This window comes from Onychomys torridus, chromosome 16 (genome assembly GCF_903995425.1).
Source record: "Onychomys torridus chromosome 16, mOncTor1.1, whole genome shotgun sequence".
NCBI lineage: Eukaryota > Metazoa > Chordata > Mammalia > Rodentia > Cricetidae > Onychomys > Onychomys torridus.
The window spans coordinates 48,861,385-48,877,149 of NC_050458.1; the positions used below are offsets into that span (position 1 = coordinate 48,861,385).

The 15,765-nt window shown below is 48.9% G+C and overlaps 1 protein-coding gene across 1 annotated transcript in view; it reads right to left on the reverse strand.

Moving 5' to 3' along the window:
• Positions 1-5,759, reverse strand: part of Efcab6 (EF-hand calcium binding domain 6) — a 203,149-nt gene extending 197,390 nt beyond the window's left edge. Inside the window, exon 1 of the mRNA XM_036207668.1 lies at positions 5,715-5,759. The gene's annotated coding sequence lies outside the window, so the exon portion shown is untranslated. The remainder of the gene's footprint in view (positions 1-5,714) is intronic.
• Between the last annotated feature and the right edge of the window lie 10,006 nt (positions 5,760-15,765).

Sequence of the window (15,765 nt, forward strand, 5' to 3'; positions counted from 1 at the left end):
CACGAATGTAATACTTCCCTTCTGTTCCTCTAGCCCCCATCTCAACGTTCCCTGAGTCTCTGCTTTTAGACCTTTCTGTGGATCCAACGGAACTTGACAGTCAGTTCCCGCTGAAGAGACCCCACTGGCTTTTTAGACTTACTAAGGCCTGGCACAGGATGAGCACGGCATCATTAGCCTCTGTTCTTGATGGGCTGCAATGAACACCTATCACTGTGACGTAGAAGCCTGGGCTGGTTACCCTGCTCTCGAAAGCTAACAGTGTGCTGTGCAGGACAAGACACAGGTTCTACACATCTCGTTCCTAACTACATCATCCTTAGGTTTTCCAAGAAAAGACCGTTTTGAGATGTTAACAGGTGGAACTATTCAGAACTTGACGGTAGAAATTAGCAACGCCTGGAAAGCCAGTATCCTGCAAAAACCACGAACTTGCAGACTTTCAGATATTCCTTTTTTATGGCTTTGGTGTTCTGTTTTGTTTGAGACAGGGTCTCGTGTAGCCCAGGCTAGCCTACAACTCACAATGTACCAGAGGATGACCTTGAATTCCTAAGCCCCCTGCCTCTACCTCCCTGCCTGCTGGATCACAACAGTGAGCCACCACACCCGGCTCCAGCTATGCAAAAGCCCCATGTGGCAGCTAGTTCCCAGATCTATTTGTTCATTTGCCAGAGAAGGACTGATGTCCAGTTTTTAGCAGATGCTATTTATAACAGAATCCTAACAAAAGTACCATCCATCTGCCTTGGCACCCAGAGAACACATAACTCAACACAAGAGTGGAAACTGAGCACAGCCAACAGCCATGGCATAAAGAGCAAAAACTGTTGGCGCTGGCATCACGCGGGGTAGGGAGAGAGTACTTGACTAAACTGGAAAAAGACCATGAGCCACACAAAAGACGTGGGCAGCTACAGCCCCATACTTGAGAGAATGCTGTCTATTGGACCGTCAAGTGGGGGTTCTGTTCTTCCTAGGAACACATGCATTAAAATGCCACCGCCACCGCCACCGCCACCCCATGACCTTCCACATGCTTCCATACACACCTCAGCCACCACAAATCTTCACTTTGGGCCAGTGGAAAAAACAAAGGGTGTGGGTCTGACTGCTGATGCCATCTACTGTGCAAGCTTGCGAGCTGATTTTTCTCCCGTCCCAGTCTCCTCGTTTGGAAATTGGAAATAGCTGCCCTCTTTCAAGTGTGTTCTCAACCTGGACCCTAAGGACGAGGACCACATGAGATCTCTTACAAGCTCTGCAGACTCTCAACCAAATGCAAAGGTGTGGGGGTTGGGATGAACTGACACTAGACCTTCTCCTGGAGCAAGTAATGGAGCATGGGTAAGGAGGTGGCTCAGCCCGGTAAAGGCACCTGGTGCAAAGCCCGAAGATCTGAGTTCAGTCCCCAGAACCCACAAGGTAAAAAACCCACAAGCTCCTGCTGGCTGTCCTCTGACCTCCACGTGCATGCCCTCAAAAAAAAAAAAAAATAGAAATCTAAAAAGAAAAATTGCTACGGCCATTGCTCTCATAGCTAGAGAAGGACCACAATTCATCTGTGTGGATAGTCACCACTCAGTAAGAAGAAAACAGGTCAACAGCAGCATCTCAGGGTATTAAAGGATAATCAAGCAGTCAAACTGAACTCAAGAGCATCGTGGGCGCTGGAGGAATATGAAGCCAAGGGGACCGTCCCTGTACTATCTTCAGAGCCCAGACAAGGGTTAGCACTGGGCAGGTGCTTACTAAACCACTGCTAAGTAAACCAGCACACAGATGGCTGGAGTCGACCCAGGGGACAGGATAATCCCACTCACCGAGTCCCAGAGGGGAAATTTTCAGTATGTGTTACTGCAGAGTGTTATGACTACTCAGTTCAAACCGCAGCACCTTCTCTCCCAAAAGTGAAGACGCTGAGCCTCCGTGCTTGTCATTTAGTGTTTATCTGGAAGTCTTTCTCAGCCTGGCCTGATGAAACCCAGGAGAACTCTCCCTCCCATCTAAAGGTGAGAAAAGATGTCTTACCAGAAGAACTAAAGGCCTTACTTTCCTGGATTAAATAAATTCCATTTTGAAGGTACTGGGAATTGAGCCCAGCTAGGGCCTTAAAACATGCTAGGCAAGTGCTCTACTGCTGAGTTATATGCCCAGCCATGGGTATCTTTTCTAAGTCTGTTTTGCCTTGGGTTGACAAGAGGCTCACAGCTAATGTCAGAGCCCAATTTTACTGATCAAGACCTGAACATTGTCTTTCTTCCCCTGACTGTCTTGTTTGCTCTAATTTCCTTTCTGAGACTAAAAGACAACTTAGGGAAGGAATGGGTTTATCTGGCTTATACTTCCAGGTCACAGTCCATCATTGAGGAAAGTCAAGGTAGGCACTGAACCAGGATCTCAAAGCAGAGACCATCGAAGAATGCTGCTTGCCGGCTCGCTTTCTGGGTTATTCCCTCGCTCACGGTCAGACAGCTTTCTCATGCAGTCCAGGTCCATCTGCCCAGGGAATGATGCTGCCCACAGTGGGCTAGGCCCTCCCACATCAGTTAGCAATCAAGACAGTCTCCTGATGCAGGCCAACCTGATGTGGGCAATCCCTCCACTGAGACTCCCTTCTTAGATGACTCCAGTGTGTCATGGTGATAGTTTCAGCTATTTGGGACACTGTTCTGGCAGTATTTTTCCTCGTGCCGACTTACATGTTTTAGTTAACCACATGGTAGGTGTTCTTACCTGTCATCCCAAAGCCCTGCCTGAACTTCAGGTATGTAACTGGACAGTTGCTTGTTAAGAACACAGGTTCGGGGCTGGAGAGATGGCTCAGAGGTTAAGAACACTGGCTGCTCTTCCAGAGGTCCTGAGTTCAATTCCCAGCACCCGCATGGTGGCTCACAACCATCTGTAATGAGATCTGGCGCCCTCTTCTGGCTTGCAAGGACACATGCAGGCAGAACACTGTATATGTAATAAGTAAATAAATCTTAAAAAAAAAAAAAAAAGAACACAGGTTCTACTATCAGACAATATAGGAGCAGAAAACCACATTCTACTATTCCTCAGCTTTGTGAAGTGCCTTGCCCTGTGTCACTAACTGTACATTTCCATAGTAACTGTACTTTTTCATAGCTGAGTTCTGAGGACTAAATTTAAAGATTTATTTATTTATTATGTATACAGCATGCATCCCTGCAGGCCAGAAGAGGGCACCAGCTCTCATTACAGATGGTTGTGAGCCACCATGTGGTTGCTGGGAATTGAACTCAGGACCTCTGGAAGAGCAGCCAGTGCTCTTAACCTCTGAGCCATCTCTCCAGCCCCCTGAGGACTAAATTTAAATGGTATTGTGGGGGCCAATGACATAGCTCACTGGATAAAGGCACTGACCACCAAGCCTAACAACCTGAGTGTGCTCCCTGGGACCCACATGTGGAAGGAGAGAACTGACTCCTGAAAGTTGTCCTCCGACTACTACATGTGCTGTCACGCATAATCTCTCTCTCTTACACACACACACACACACACACACACACACACACACACACACACACACACGCTCACCAACATCAACTGAATCTAAGAAAACTTTAAAGTCCGTGAAAGGCCCTCCCGTGTGCCTGACATAGCAGGTGCTCAGTGTACCCACCGACAGGAACAGTGATCAAATCACAAATCGGAGCAGAAGAAAAGACAACCGTGGCGTCTGAAACCAAGTGAGCAAAACAGCAGCGAGAGGTCAAACCCCCGGACAGAGCAAGTGGAGAAGCAGTGTGCACTGGAGATGTCCTGTGAGCCGCAGGTCTAGCCACAGGGTTTGCCCAAACACATCCACCCCTGCACGTGTTCTCTTCCTAATAACATCCTAAAAAATACTATACTGGGGTTGGGGATTTAGCTCAGTGGTAGAGTGCTTGCCTAGCAAGCACAAGGCCCTGGGTTCGATCCTCAGCTCAAAAAAAATTTAATTAAAAAAAAAAAGAATACTATACTGAAAGTGAATTTATACTTGGCTATATTACAAGAACCCTGCCTGTATCATCCTATGAGCCCACGGGAGTTATGTTTATACAAATGTATTTTACAAAAAGATCACACGAAGAATGTTAAAGAAAAAAGTGGCTGTTGGCGTCTCTTCTCCTGGTTTTATCATCTACTGCCTGTGGCTTACGTGTCAGGACTAGCAGGGGAAGGAGCCATCAGGAAGCCATCCTGTGACTCTAAGCATCTGATCTATGTCAATGGTTCTCAACCTTCCCAAACTGAGACCCTTTAAAACAGTTCCTCATTCCAGGGGGTGGGGGTGGGGGTGGTGCACACCTTTAATCCCAGAACTTGGTTCCAGGATAGTCAGGGCTACAAAAAGGGACCCTGCCTTGAGAAAAAACAAACAAACAAAGTTCATCATGTGGGGGTGACCACACCATAAAATTATTTCATTGCTACGTCTTCACTGTAATTTTGATACTATTGTGAATTGTGATATAAATATTTGACGTGCAGGGTATCTGATATGCAACCCCTGTGAAAGGCTCATTTGACTCCCACGGGGTCATGACCCACAGGATGAGAACCACTGATCTATGAACTTTAATTAGACACTTGCTCTTGATACCGACCAATGAGGAAGCTTACTAAAGCAGTTGCCTCTTTAGCATGGGGATGCTCAACAGTCCTGCAGAACTGGTTCTATTTGGGGTGCTGATCAGCTGTAAGAGTCACAGCATGGGTGTTCAATTTCTGTCTGAGGAAAAGAAGTGGGTGGCTGGAAAGGGGGGGCAGAATATAAACTATAAGTGCAAATAAAACTGACATGCAAAATTTAAACTGTAAGGTGAGCTTTGTGAATCTCTTATTTTTGAGTTTTGAGTGAAACCCTACACAGGGTTTCAGTGTAGCCCAGGCTAGCCTAAAACATGAGAGCTTCCTGCCTTGGCCTCTCAAATGCTGGGATTACAAGTGTGCACCACCAAGTCCAGCTCCAGTTAAGCATTTCTTCCAAAAAATACCTATCTTGAACCAAGCACTGACATGGATGTAGGGAAGAAAGGCAATACACAGATAACTCACACGAATCCTTCTTCCTCAAATGCATAAGGCGGGGCCAAAGACAAACACATGTTCACCTCAACCCAAAGAGCCATGGCGGAGTCATTTTAGAATCCCTGGAGTTCAGCTAAAGAAATGTTTATTGAATTGAAGGCAACGGATTAAAGAACAAGATGAAATGTGGTGTGTAGAGCACAGGATTTATTTACCACATTTCTCTAAGTCTACTCCTTCAAGGACACAGATGCAATTGAAGAAAAACCGGTGCTTTTCCCGGGAGTAACTTAAATTTAATTACATAAATAAAATGTCAGTGTATTTCACGAAATGCGTTCACCTGGAATTTGGGCAATGGGGTAACTAATGTAAAACAAGGCTATGTACCAGGAAGAGGATTTGCTTGGAGGCAGAATGAGGCGGTTCTGCCTTTGCGATTTGCTACTTGTGTGGCCGACAGGTCTCTCACTCAAGTTCTCCTCGAGACCGAGTGCAGAACGTGGAGTTCTGCATCTCCGTGGGGCGCGAATGAGCAGGTGACAAGCACCGCAAGCTTGTGAGAAGTCGGAAAAGTTACCTCCTGCGGGTGCCCGCCCGCTCCCCCGCGCCCGTGGCTTCGCTCCGTGCAGCCCCGCACTCCCCGGGCCCTCCAGGGCCGCGCGCCGCCTTACCCCCGGCTGGGTGGCCTCCACCTCGCGCGGACCTGGCCGCCGGGGTTCGGGGGCGGGCGCGAGCCTCGTCTCCAGGACGCCGTCGCCCCAGTAACCAAGCCTGCTAAGTGGACGGCGGGTCCCCGCCCTCAGGAAGGAGCAGAGTTACGATTGGCCAAGGGAGGGGGCGGAACCAGATGAGGCGTGGGCCCTGGAGGCACTTCCGCCGGAAGTGCTGTCTCTGGGCGGGACGAGAGCCAGGAGACAGGTGTGGTGTTTCTGTATTTGTTATGTTGGATTTTCGCGCGTTTGAGGCTGCGTCCCATGGACTTGCTCCGCCTCTGAGAAGCAGGCTTTTTTCTAAAGACTTCTTTGTTTTTACATTATTATAGCAAAATATTCCCGTGTTACCCTTTTCCTTGTATAATTGCTGTATTCATCATGATTTAAGCCTATATGTGTGTCTATGTAATCTGTGTACACATATGCACATGCTTAAATTCATTATCCTTTTGAGAATGGTTATCTGTTACAACAATTAAAACAAGAAAATAAAATGTTTTATTTTGCCCTCAAAAGAGCACTTTTATGTGTTTGAGTATGTGTCTGCATGTCTGTATGTGCACTTTGAGCATGCAATGCCCACAGAGGCCAGAAGTGGGTGTCAGATCATCTATGGCTGGAGTTACAGATGGTTGTAAGGCTGCCCTGTGGGTGCTGGGAGCTGAGCTTGGATCCTTTGCAAGAGTAGCAAGTGCTCCTAACCATTAAACTCATTACAGATAATGAGTCTGGCTTTCCCAAATCATACTTTGTGAGTGTTACCTGGATCTCTGGTGCAGGATGAGCATGTATGGCAAAGGCCTATTTGCCTACTGTAGGGTATAACTCTACAAACACAAGACCTACTTGCTCTGCTCACCACTATCTTGGAACTCCACCTTATGCCCAGCACATAGCATGGTGGATATCCATAAGGCCATAACAGATTAATTAGTACCAAGGATCTCTGGACCTAGTCAGAACACAAAGGATCATGTTACTGATCGTGAAAACAATGGTCCTTGTCCTTGACTCTGTGGAATTCCCTTCCTCAGACATCCATGCAAGTACTTTACATGTGGTTCAAGTCTTCTTCATAGCATTCTAAGAAAGGGTCCTGTACACACACACACACACACACACACACACACACACACACACACACACTATTCTGTCCAAGGATTCACAACTGATCAAGCCAGACCCAGAATGAGAATCCATATAGCTGAGTCCACAGTCCCCACTTATAGCCTTCCTGCCACTCTTATTTGGAAAGGAAGACAGAGCTGCATGGGTAAGATGCCCTACACACATCTCTGCTAGCAGGTGAATTAATGGGTACTGTGCCATGTGCTGTACAAATGGACCAGATGTAGTCCCTACCTCCTGACCTATTTAAGAAGTAAGCTAACTCTCCTACCCACTCTGGTCAGGTTTCCCACATTCATTTCTCTAACTGAATGACCAGACCTCACCTTATCGAGAAGTAGAACCCATAAGTCCCCAGCACACATGGCATATGCTCTCCCTCTCTTCTCTCAAACGAGGTCTTCTTTTCGGACTCTAATGCCTATACTGATGCCCTGGGCCCCACACGCTAGCCTTCTCAGAGGCCTTTGCTTGCATCTGTAGTAATTCTCTAAGTGTGCTCTAGAGCCCTTTCAGAAGACCTGTGGTCAAAATGGTTTTCCTCGTTGAGCTAAGACATTACTGGGGTTTTCAATTATCCTCACCTAAGTGAGGCACTGATGGGGACAAAAACAAAGAAGACCAGAGAATCCAGATGCCTGTTACTAAACAGATTTCCGAAAGTTCTCACCATACCTAATGTTGAGATATACTACAGAGCCACAGTAATAAAGAGAGCATGGTCCTGCTTTATTACAAATAAACAAACAAACAAACAAAATATACCAATGACTTACACCTCCAAGATGTGGTTGACTTCTTTCCCATGGTCCTGAGGGTTGGACCCAAATCTTCCCGCATGTAAGCTCTATACCACATGTAAGCTCTATACCACATGTAAGCTCTATACCACTGAGTTCCACCAACAGCCATCATACATACTCTGAAACAGTGTCTCACCAAATTTCCCAGGCTGGCCTTGTAGCCTAGGAAGATCTTGAACTTGCTATGCCCCTGCCTTGGCCTCCCAACTATCTGGGATTATAGGCTGGTGCCACGAGGCTTGGCTTAATTCTTGTACCTAGTTTTAGGTCAACTTGGCACAAGCTGGAGTCATCAGAGAAGAGGGAGCCTTAATTGAGAAAATGCCTCCATAAAATTGGGTATAGACAAGCCTACTACTGTAGGGCATTTTCTTAATTAGTGGTTAATCGGGGAGGACCCAGCCCATTGTGTGTGGTGCCACCCCTAGGCTGATGGTCTTGGGTTCTATAAGAAAGCCGACTGAACGAGCCATGGAGAGCAAGCCAGTAAGCAGCACCCCTCTGCGTCCTCTGCATCAGTGCCTGCCTCCAGCATCTGCTGTTTGAGTTCCTGTCCTGACTTCCTTCAATGATGGACTGTGATGCGCAAGTGTAATAAGCCAAGTAAACCCTTTCCTCCCTAAGTTTCTTTTGGTCATGGTGTTTCCCTGCAGCAATAGAAACCTTAAGACAATTTTCTAAATAAACTTTATCTATGGGTTTGTATATATACTGAGTTCCACCAACAGCCATCAATACATACTCTGAAAGATTGTCTCCTAAGACAAAGAGTACTTGGTCCTAGCTTCAGTTCCCCCCCCCCCCCACCCCTGCTGTTATATTTTTTGTTATTTTTCCCTCCTATCTTTACTCTGAAGTGTTTTCCTGCTCTGGCAATTTCTCACTTCTGTGTGAAGAGTTAACTGTTTTTCACAAGAAGCTAAATTCAGCTCACTTGTTTACAACCCAATGAAACCATAGCACCTATTAGTGTGGGTTTGATCTCTGTCCAAACAGACCAAGTTCTGTATTGAGACAGTGGCCTGGAGCAACAGTTTGATGACTGTCATCCCCTCTGGGAAAACTGCCCACCCCCACCCCGCGCGGTTCTCTCTCTCTCAGGGTGGGGGAGGGGCGCCCTACAAAGAGCTGCTTTCAACGGGGTGGCGCCTGGACTGTGGGGTGTGCATGCTTCCATATTCCCCCCTCCCACCTCAGCATCATTTACATCAGGACCTTGAGGGACTGACCTCCCAGGAAACTTACTGCCCACATGTCTCCATCCACCACACATTATCTGCTGCCCGAGCCCTCTGGTGATACCCTTGAAAAAGAATCATGAGAAATCAGAAAAGGTATGGTGGAGCCCAGTGCTTGCCTAGTATGTGTGTGGCCTGGGTTCCATCCTTAGCACTGCCACAATAAGGGGGTGGGAGGGCAAATATTCTTACAGTGAGGCAAGCCAACAGATTGCTCATTCCCTTGGGAATCTAGAAGAAAGTCTGCTGCATGGCCACAATCCTCAGGCAGGGCTGTACGCTGGGGCACTCATCACAACCTTCTTCTCCGTCGTCGTGCATGCCTAAGGGATGGGACCAGAGCGACCAGCTGTCACTCTGTCCGTCCAGGAAGAGGGTGATAGAGGCTATACCTTTGCACTGAAGATAAGCAGAGGGGTGACAAAGCCCTGGGAGCTGGGCTGCTCTCCAGCAAGGTTACTAATGCTGAAGGGTGAAGGAGTAAAGCCACCACATGGACGCTCAGGCTGAGAGCATCACCAGGAAGTCTGAACACTGTCCCATCGGTAGTCTCCCAAATGGAGACAAGACTCTACTCAGCTGTGCTTAGGAGCAAAGAAATTACAAAAAAATACATGAATGAATAAGGGGTGCTGGAGAGCTAGTTCAACCGTTAAGAGCCCTGGCTGCTCATCCAGAGGATCTGGGTTCGGTTCCCAGCACTTGCATGGTAGCTCACAAGGATCCCTAACTACAGTTTCCAAGGAATCCGATGCCCTCTCTGGCTTCTGGGGGCACTAAGCATGTGCATGGTGCACATCTGTACATACATGCAGGCAAAACACCCATACGCATAAAATAAATAAATCTAAAATAATTGGAAATTAAAATAAATGAGGTGTAAGTAGCTCCTGCTGCAGTTATTTTTCTTGACTAAAAATAGTCCCCCCTCTTCCATGTCCTCCCCCCCGCCCCATTCTCCGCCCCTGGATATTTACCTTGACAGATGATAGGTCTGCTCATTTTCATTCTCTCAGCCAGAAACTAAATTGCACATTTTAAACACTGTCACCACCAATAACTGACAATAAATAGCCTGTAAAGGGTGTGTGTGTGTGTGTGTGTGTGTGTGCGTGCGTGCGTGCGTGTGTGTGTGTGTGTGTGTGTGTGTGTGTTAGAGCATTTTAGGATTCAATATGGAGAGAGCCTGTGCCGCTTGGTGTGGCACCTTATCCATCCTGTCCTTACCCCCCTCCCCGCCCCCACACACCTGCTGATAAACCATCGAGCCCCTCATCTCCTTTAATAGTTGCTGGCTGTCTCCTTTCATAGAAACAGGAATCAAAACCCACTCGTCTTGCTCAGGAGCAAGACCACACAATGGAACGCGCTGGAATTTCTAATGTCAGCATGGGTGCTGCAGCCGTCTTGGGAGGATGCCCCCTCCAGAACGGAGCTGCAGTCAGAGAAGAGGATTTCAAGACTCAGCCACCTGGGCAGCAAGCTAACCCCAGCAATCACCAGCAGTTCTTTTTGCTAAGTGCCTGAATCTTGCAACAGCTTGTAATTAGTGTTGTTTAGCGTTGAATTTGCCTTTACTTAGGTAACAAATACCTATTGATTACCTGATCAGAAGGGAATGCTACAGTAAGCAGTGTTGGGAACCTGATGAGCAAGGCATCCGTCTGCTTGTGGCCCACTGGGATGGGGGTGGGGTGGGGGGCTGAAAACACCCACTTCGGGAAGGAAATGGGTGCACAGTTAAGAAACAGCAAACAGCACACAGGGAATTCTCCCTTTACCAAATTCACGGCTCTAAGTCCCGGCATGTTCCCCTCAATAGACAGAAACCTGTAGCCATATCTTGTCTCAGAGTGAAATTAGGGTCCTGCACTCGCCCAAGCTCGGGCTAAAACAGCCTCCAGCCTTTTTTCCCTCTGCAACAGCCCCAGGTGTGGTAGGAATCCAGGACCAAGACGGTCACCACAGCCTGTCAGCCTCACTTCTGGACACTCCGAACACCATAGGTAAAATGGTGTGGGGAGAGTGAGGCGGGCGTCAGCAAGCCAAGGCTCATCCTTAAGACTGTTTTTAAGGTGGGGTTGGGGACACAGCAGTTAAAAAGAAAGGATGGGGTGGCTCAGATCCCCTGGAGCTGGAGTGACAGGAGTATGAGCCACCTGGGAACTGAACTGGGGTCCTCTGTAAGAGCAGCAAGTGCCCTTAACCCCTGAGTCATCTCACAACCCCATTCTTGCTAACACCAAGCATTCTTCGGAATTTACGGGAAGTAAAAGGGATTGGGCCCTGACCTCCTAAAACTTTGCAAGAAGGCGCTCACCATATCCCAGTTATGTTACAGGGAGTCAAGTGTCCACCAAAAGTGAGCTCAAAGCCCTCATGCTCCATACAGTTGGATGGAGTCCCTGGCAGAGGGAAGTAAGCGAGACGCTGCCAGCAGGTCCCCAGAAGAGTTTCCTCTTTGGACACTGTAGTAGACTGTGAGGGAGAGGAGAGGAGAGACAACGGCCAAATGGCTATGGCCATTCACCAGAGACTCCCAAGGTCATACACACATGGAAACAAGGGAGTCTGTGCCTCCACAGAGAGGACCTGCCATGAGGTATTTCCAACTTCCTCTCAGCTGGTACCCAATACCACACAACATGATGGTGGCTTCAAAAAAAAACAAAAACAAAAACAAAAAAAAAAAAAAACGAGATGCTGCTGAGGCTAGGGAAATGGCTCAGTCGATACAGTGTGTGCTGCACAATCTTGAGGACCCAGAACCCACATAAAAAGCCAGGTGCAGAGGCGGAGATAGCTGACTCACTGGGGCTCACAGCCCAGCTGAATTGGTGAGCTCCAGGCTCCATGAGAGACCTATCCCCCCAAAACACAAGGCAGACAGCAACTGAGAAAGATGCTCAACAGGCACCTCTTGCCTCACATGCATGTGAACATGTACATACATGCACACACAAACATATATACATACACAAATAATCATTTTTTAAAAGATAAGATGCATTTCCTGGTGGCCTTTCGGTTTTTGGAGACACTTCAGCATTTTCTGGTTTCTCAAAAACCATTTTTAATAGAACACAAGCTCCCTCCTGCGGTGACAGGAGGCTCCCTTCTGAGGCAGGTTTTAGGGCCCCTCAGCTCACACTCAGAGCCAACACCACACTGGGATCCAAGCATGAGCCAGATTGTCCTCTGGTGTGAGGAGCTGGCAGAAGCCTAGCATGCCTTGGAGACCATGACTATGGTCACACTGTATGGCAGGTGTTTCTGGGACTGGCTGGCTCCTGCTGGCCCCATCCCCACTGGGCTGCAGAGTTACAGTCCTCATGCTCAGCTGCCCTCTCCAGGCAACTGTGTCAAAGTCACAGGAGGCTCTGGGGGCACTGCACATTGGGAACCCTGGTCAAAGAAGAGAAGGTCTCCTTGTGGTCTCAGGAATGGTGGCAGGGCTGGGGGGCTCCAGGTAAGGAAATAGCATGGCCTCATTCCCCCCTGGGCCACCCTTCCTGTGTCCAGCCCCTGCTCCTGCCTGTGGCTTATAACCAGCAGTATCCCCCATCTTTGCTGAGGTTGCTAGCTCTGAACCTCCAAAGTACTGGCTCTGCTCTCCCCTGTGGATCCTTTCATCTGCCTGGCTAGGCTAGTGTCTGGCTGGCTTTTGGTAGGCAGAGCAATGAGCCCCTAGAGGGAGGGGGAAGAGGATTAGAAATGAGCAAAGATCTAAAGGAGAGTGGAATGGCCAAGACTGTCCGCAGCACTCAGTTTTCCCATAGCAGGTGCTCAGCAAATGACATGGAGCGGAGGGACGAGAGGCAAGTGGAAGGTCCTAGGAAGGACCCAGTGGCTCCATGGCACCGAGTTCTGGGTGAGGACTTCAGAGGAGAGGCGCCAGGCACAGTCTCCTGGAGTGATTCACGGGCTCCACCTAGAGGAATGGCAGGGCTTTGGTCACTGCGAAACAGGAGCCAAGAGCCAGGAGCAGGAGGAGCCAGGCGCCCAGCCTGTGCCTGAGTTGCGAAGTTCAGCCTCTACCAGCTCAGCAGCAGCAGTATACAGAAGATTCTGGGCTCTGAGACGTGAAAATATCCATTCATCAGCTGCTGGTTAGGCAGCGCACCCCTGCTTCCAGGCAAGCCCTGTCCACAGAGGCAAGGGGGCACCAGAAGGTGACAGTAATAAGAGGCAATTAGGGTCCCGAGTATAGAAGAGCCAGTCTAGTGCAGGAAGGGATGCTGTCTGCAGGGAGGTGCAGGGCTGGGCAGCTCAGAGAGGGAGGAGGGAGGTGAGCATTCCAAGGGTCAGGCAGGCCTAACTGGGACATCATCAGCCAGGGGATAACAAGGACCACTCTGAGATGAGGCTTTGAGGTCATGGGGGCACTCAACTGCTAGGGTCAGAGGCTATTCCCTGGCTTTGCCCAGACTAAGGTGCCACCCTGTTCTAAAACGTGCAACATGAAGTGTACAAGGATGGATGGCGTTGTGGGAAAGAGATGCCAAGCTCTAAGCAGGGCAGGGCTGGCTGTATGGGAAGGGCTAGCTGCAAGGGATCCCCACACCTCCCCAGCTATCAGCAAACAGGAGAGTGGGTAAAAACCACCACAGGAGATCCCCAGGATGGGGCCCTGCTCCTGGTGGTGTCTGTGCTCACATAGGGTCATAGTGTCTTGTCCACCACAACCCCCACCTCCTGGGCTGTGAACAAAACCACAAGCTAAAACCCAGCTGTGAATTGACACCAGGTGGCGCTGGCTGACCTGAAACACGAGAATGGGCAGGACATGCTAGGTGAGGGTTTTCTTTTACTTTTTAGTTCTGATTTTTTTTGTTTTGGACTTTGGGGATGAGTGTTTCACTGTCATCCAAGCTGGCCTTGAACTCTTGGCCTCCAGCCTCAGCCTCCTACTTGCTTAGATTTTATGCAGGGACCAGTTTTGATTCAGTGTTAACTTGTTTGGTTTGGCTAATTTTTTTAAGAGTCTCAGACTGGCTTTGAACTAATGAGCTTCTGCCTCCCCGCTGATGGGCTTACAGGTGAGTAACACTATGCCTGGCTTGGGAAGGTTTTGTGTATTTTACTCAACTTCCAAAGTGGCCTCCCTCCCAGTGGTGATAGGGACTATTCCACAAAGTGAGCAAGTTGAGTGTGATGTCTGAGCAGCTCACTGACTTTCAAGTCTCTTAAATTCACAGAGTTTCCAGCACACCAACCAAATTACTGAAGAGGGGTAGGAGAACTCGAGCATCTTCAGCAGGAGGGCTGCAGCAGTCTGAACTTCCCATTCTAAGAGAGAGCAGACACCCTCTGCTGCTTCCCAAGAGACTTTCTGGGGTTTTCTTCTGACCTGAACTCTGGGCCCTGCCACTGGGGAACGTAAGGAGTTGTACAGCTACCAGCCTGTGACACTGCCCATCTCTGCTTGTCCAACTCTGTACCACAGGCCTGCTCAAGACCTCAATGCTCTACTCCAGCTTGGCTCTTCTCTAAATCCACTCAAGATAACCTGTCCCTCACTCCAGCAAGAGGCAGGAGCCGTGTGGGAATAACTGAGACTCCCAGGAATACTCGGAACCTCTAAGACACAGGTAGTCTGAGTAGTACAGCTGGGATGAGGTGCCTTCACCCTCACAGGAAACTCTCAAGAGCCAGAGACCTGGAGAAAACATAAACAAGGTAGCAATGCTCCTGATTAAACCCAAGTTTCCATGATCTGGAGAGCACTATATGAGTGGATGTCTGACTAACCTCCCGACAGCCACTGTATAAGATATCCCAGAGCCTGCCAGCCTGCTCTCCCACAACCTCCCAAGCCCAAGTCCTCCATATGAGCTCACTGGTGGCAACACTTATCTTTTGGGAAATGGGGGATGTGTGTGCTGTGCATACATGTTTACGCTTATGTACATGTGGGTGCATGTGGACACGTGGAGGCCAGAGATTTACAGTAAGTGTTCTCTTTGCTTGCTCACCACCATCTATATTAAGGCAATCTCTCACTGAGCCTAAAGCTCACCCATACAGGCGAGCCTAGCTTTTTCTGTGAATCCTGTCTCTGCCTCTCGAGTACTAAGGATTACAGGTGGCTGCATTCACGTACTGCTGGGGATTTGTCCTCAGATCTTCATGATTGAACAGTATAGGCTTTAACTACTGAGCAACCTTGATCTCGATGGTCCATGACAGCAATCCTGATCCTGAATGAGCCCTGAGCCTCCCTGACTCTTTCTGATTGTAACTAAAGCTCCAGAAGGCAGGGTCTTCTTGCTGCCGAGCACAGCACTTGGTACACATCAACGCTGAGGTCTCTGCCTAAGCTGAGGAGTTATAGGTAGAGCAGGCAAAGGAGTGCATCACCCTGTGTCCTCTGAGCTCCCTGATGTGTGTCTAAGGGAAGATCCACCCAGGTATAGCAGGGGGACACAAGATTACTAACCAGCGTCCACATTCACCCTAGGCTCAGAGAAAATGGTGACTTGCCCCAAACAGTACCAGGGAAGATGGCCAGGAAGGGCTGGACCAGGTCAGTCTCCACCCCACCATGCCCTGAGCTGGAGCCAGAGGCAGGTAGGCTGCGGAAGCAGAAGAGATCCATGGAACACCAAAACCCCTCCCCTCATTTCTTCTTTCACTTCCAGGCCAAAGGTCACTGAAGTAGTAGATGGGCTTCAACGTTCACTGAAGTTGGCACAGGGATAAAACAAATTCTGCCTCATCAGAAGCCACCCCAGGCTATTTCCCTCTGTAGCCATTCCCAGGGGACAGGGCAAGGATGGGGCTCACATTCCTCTGAGGAGAATGCACAGGGGCCCTTCCCCAGTCAGCATACACACCAAA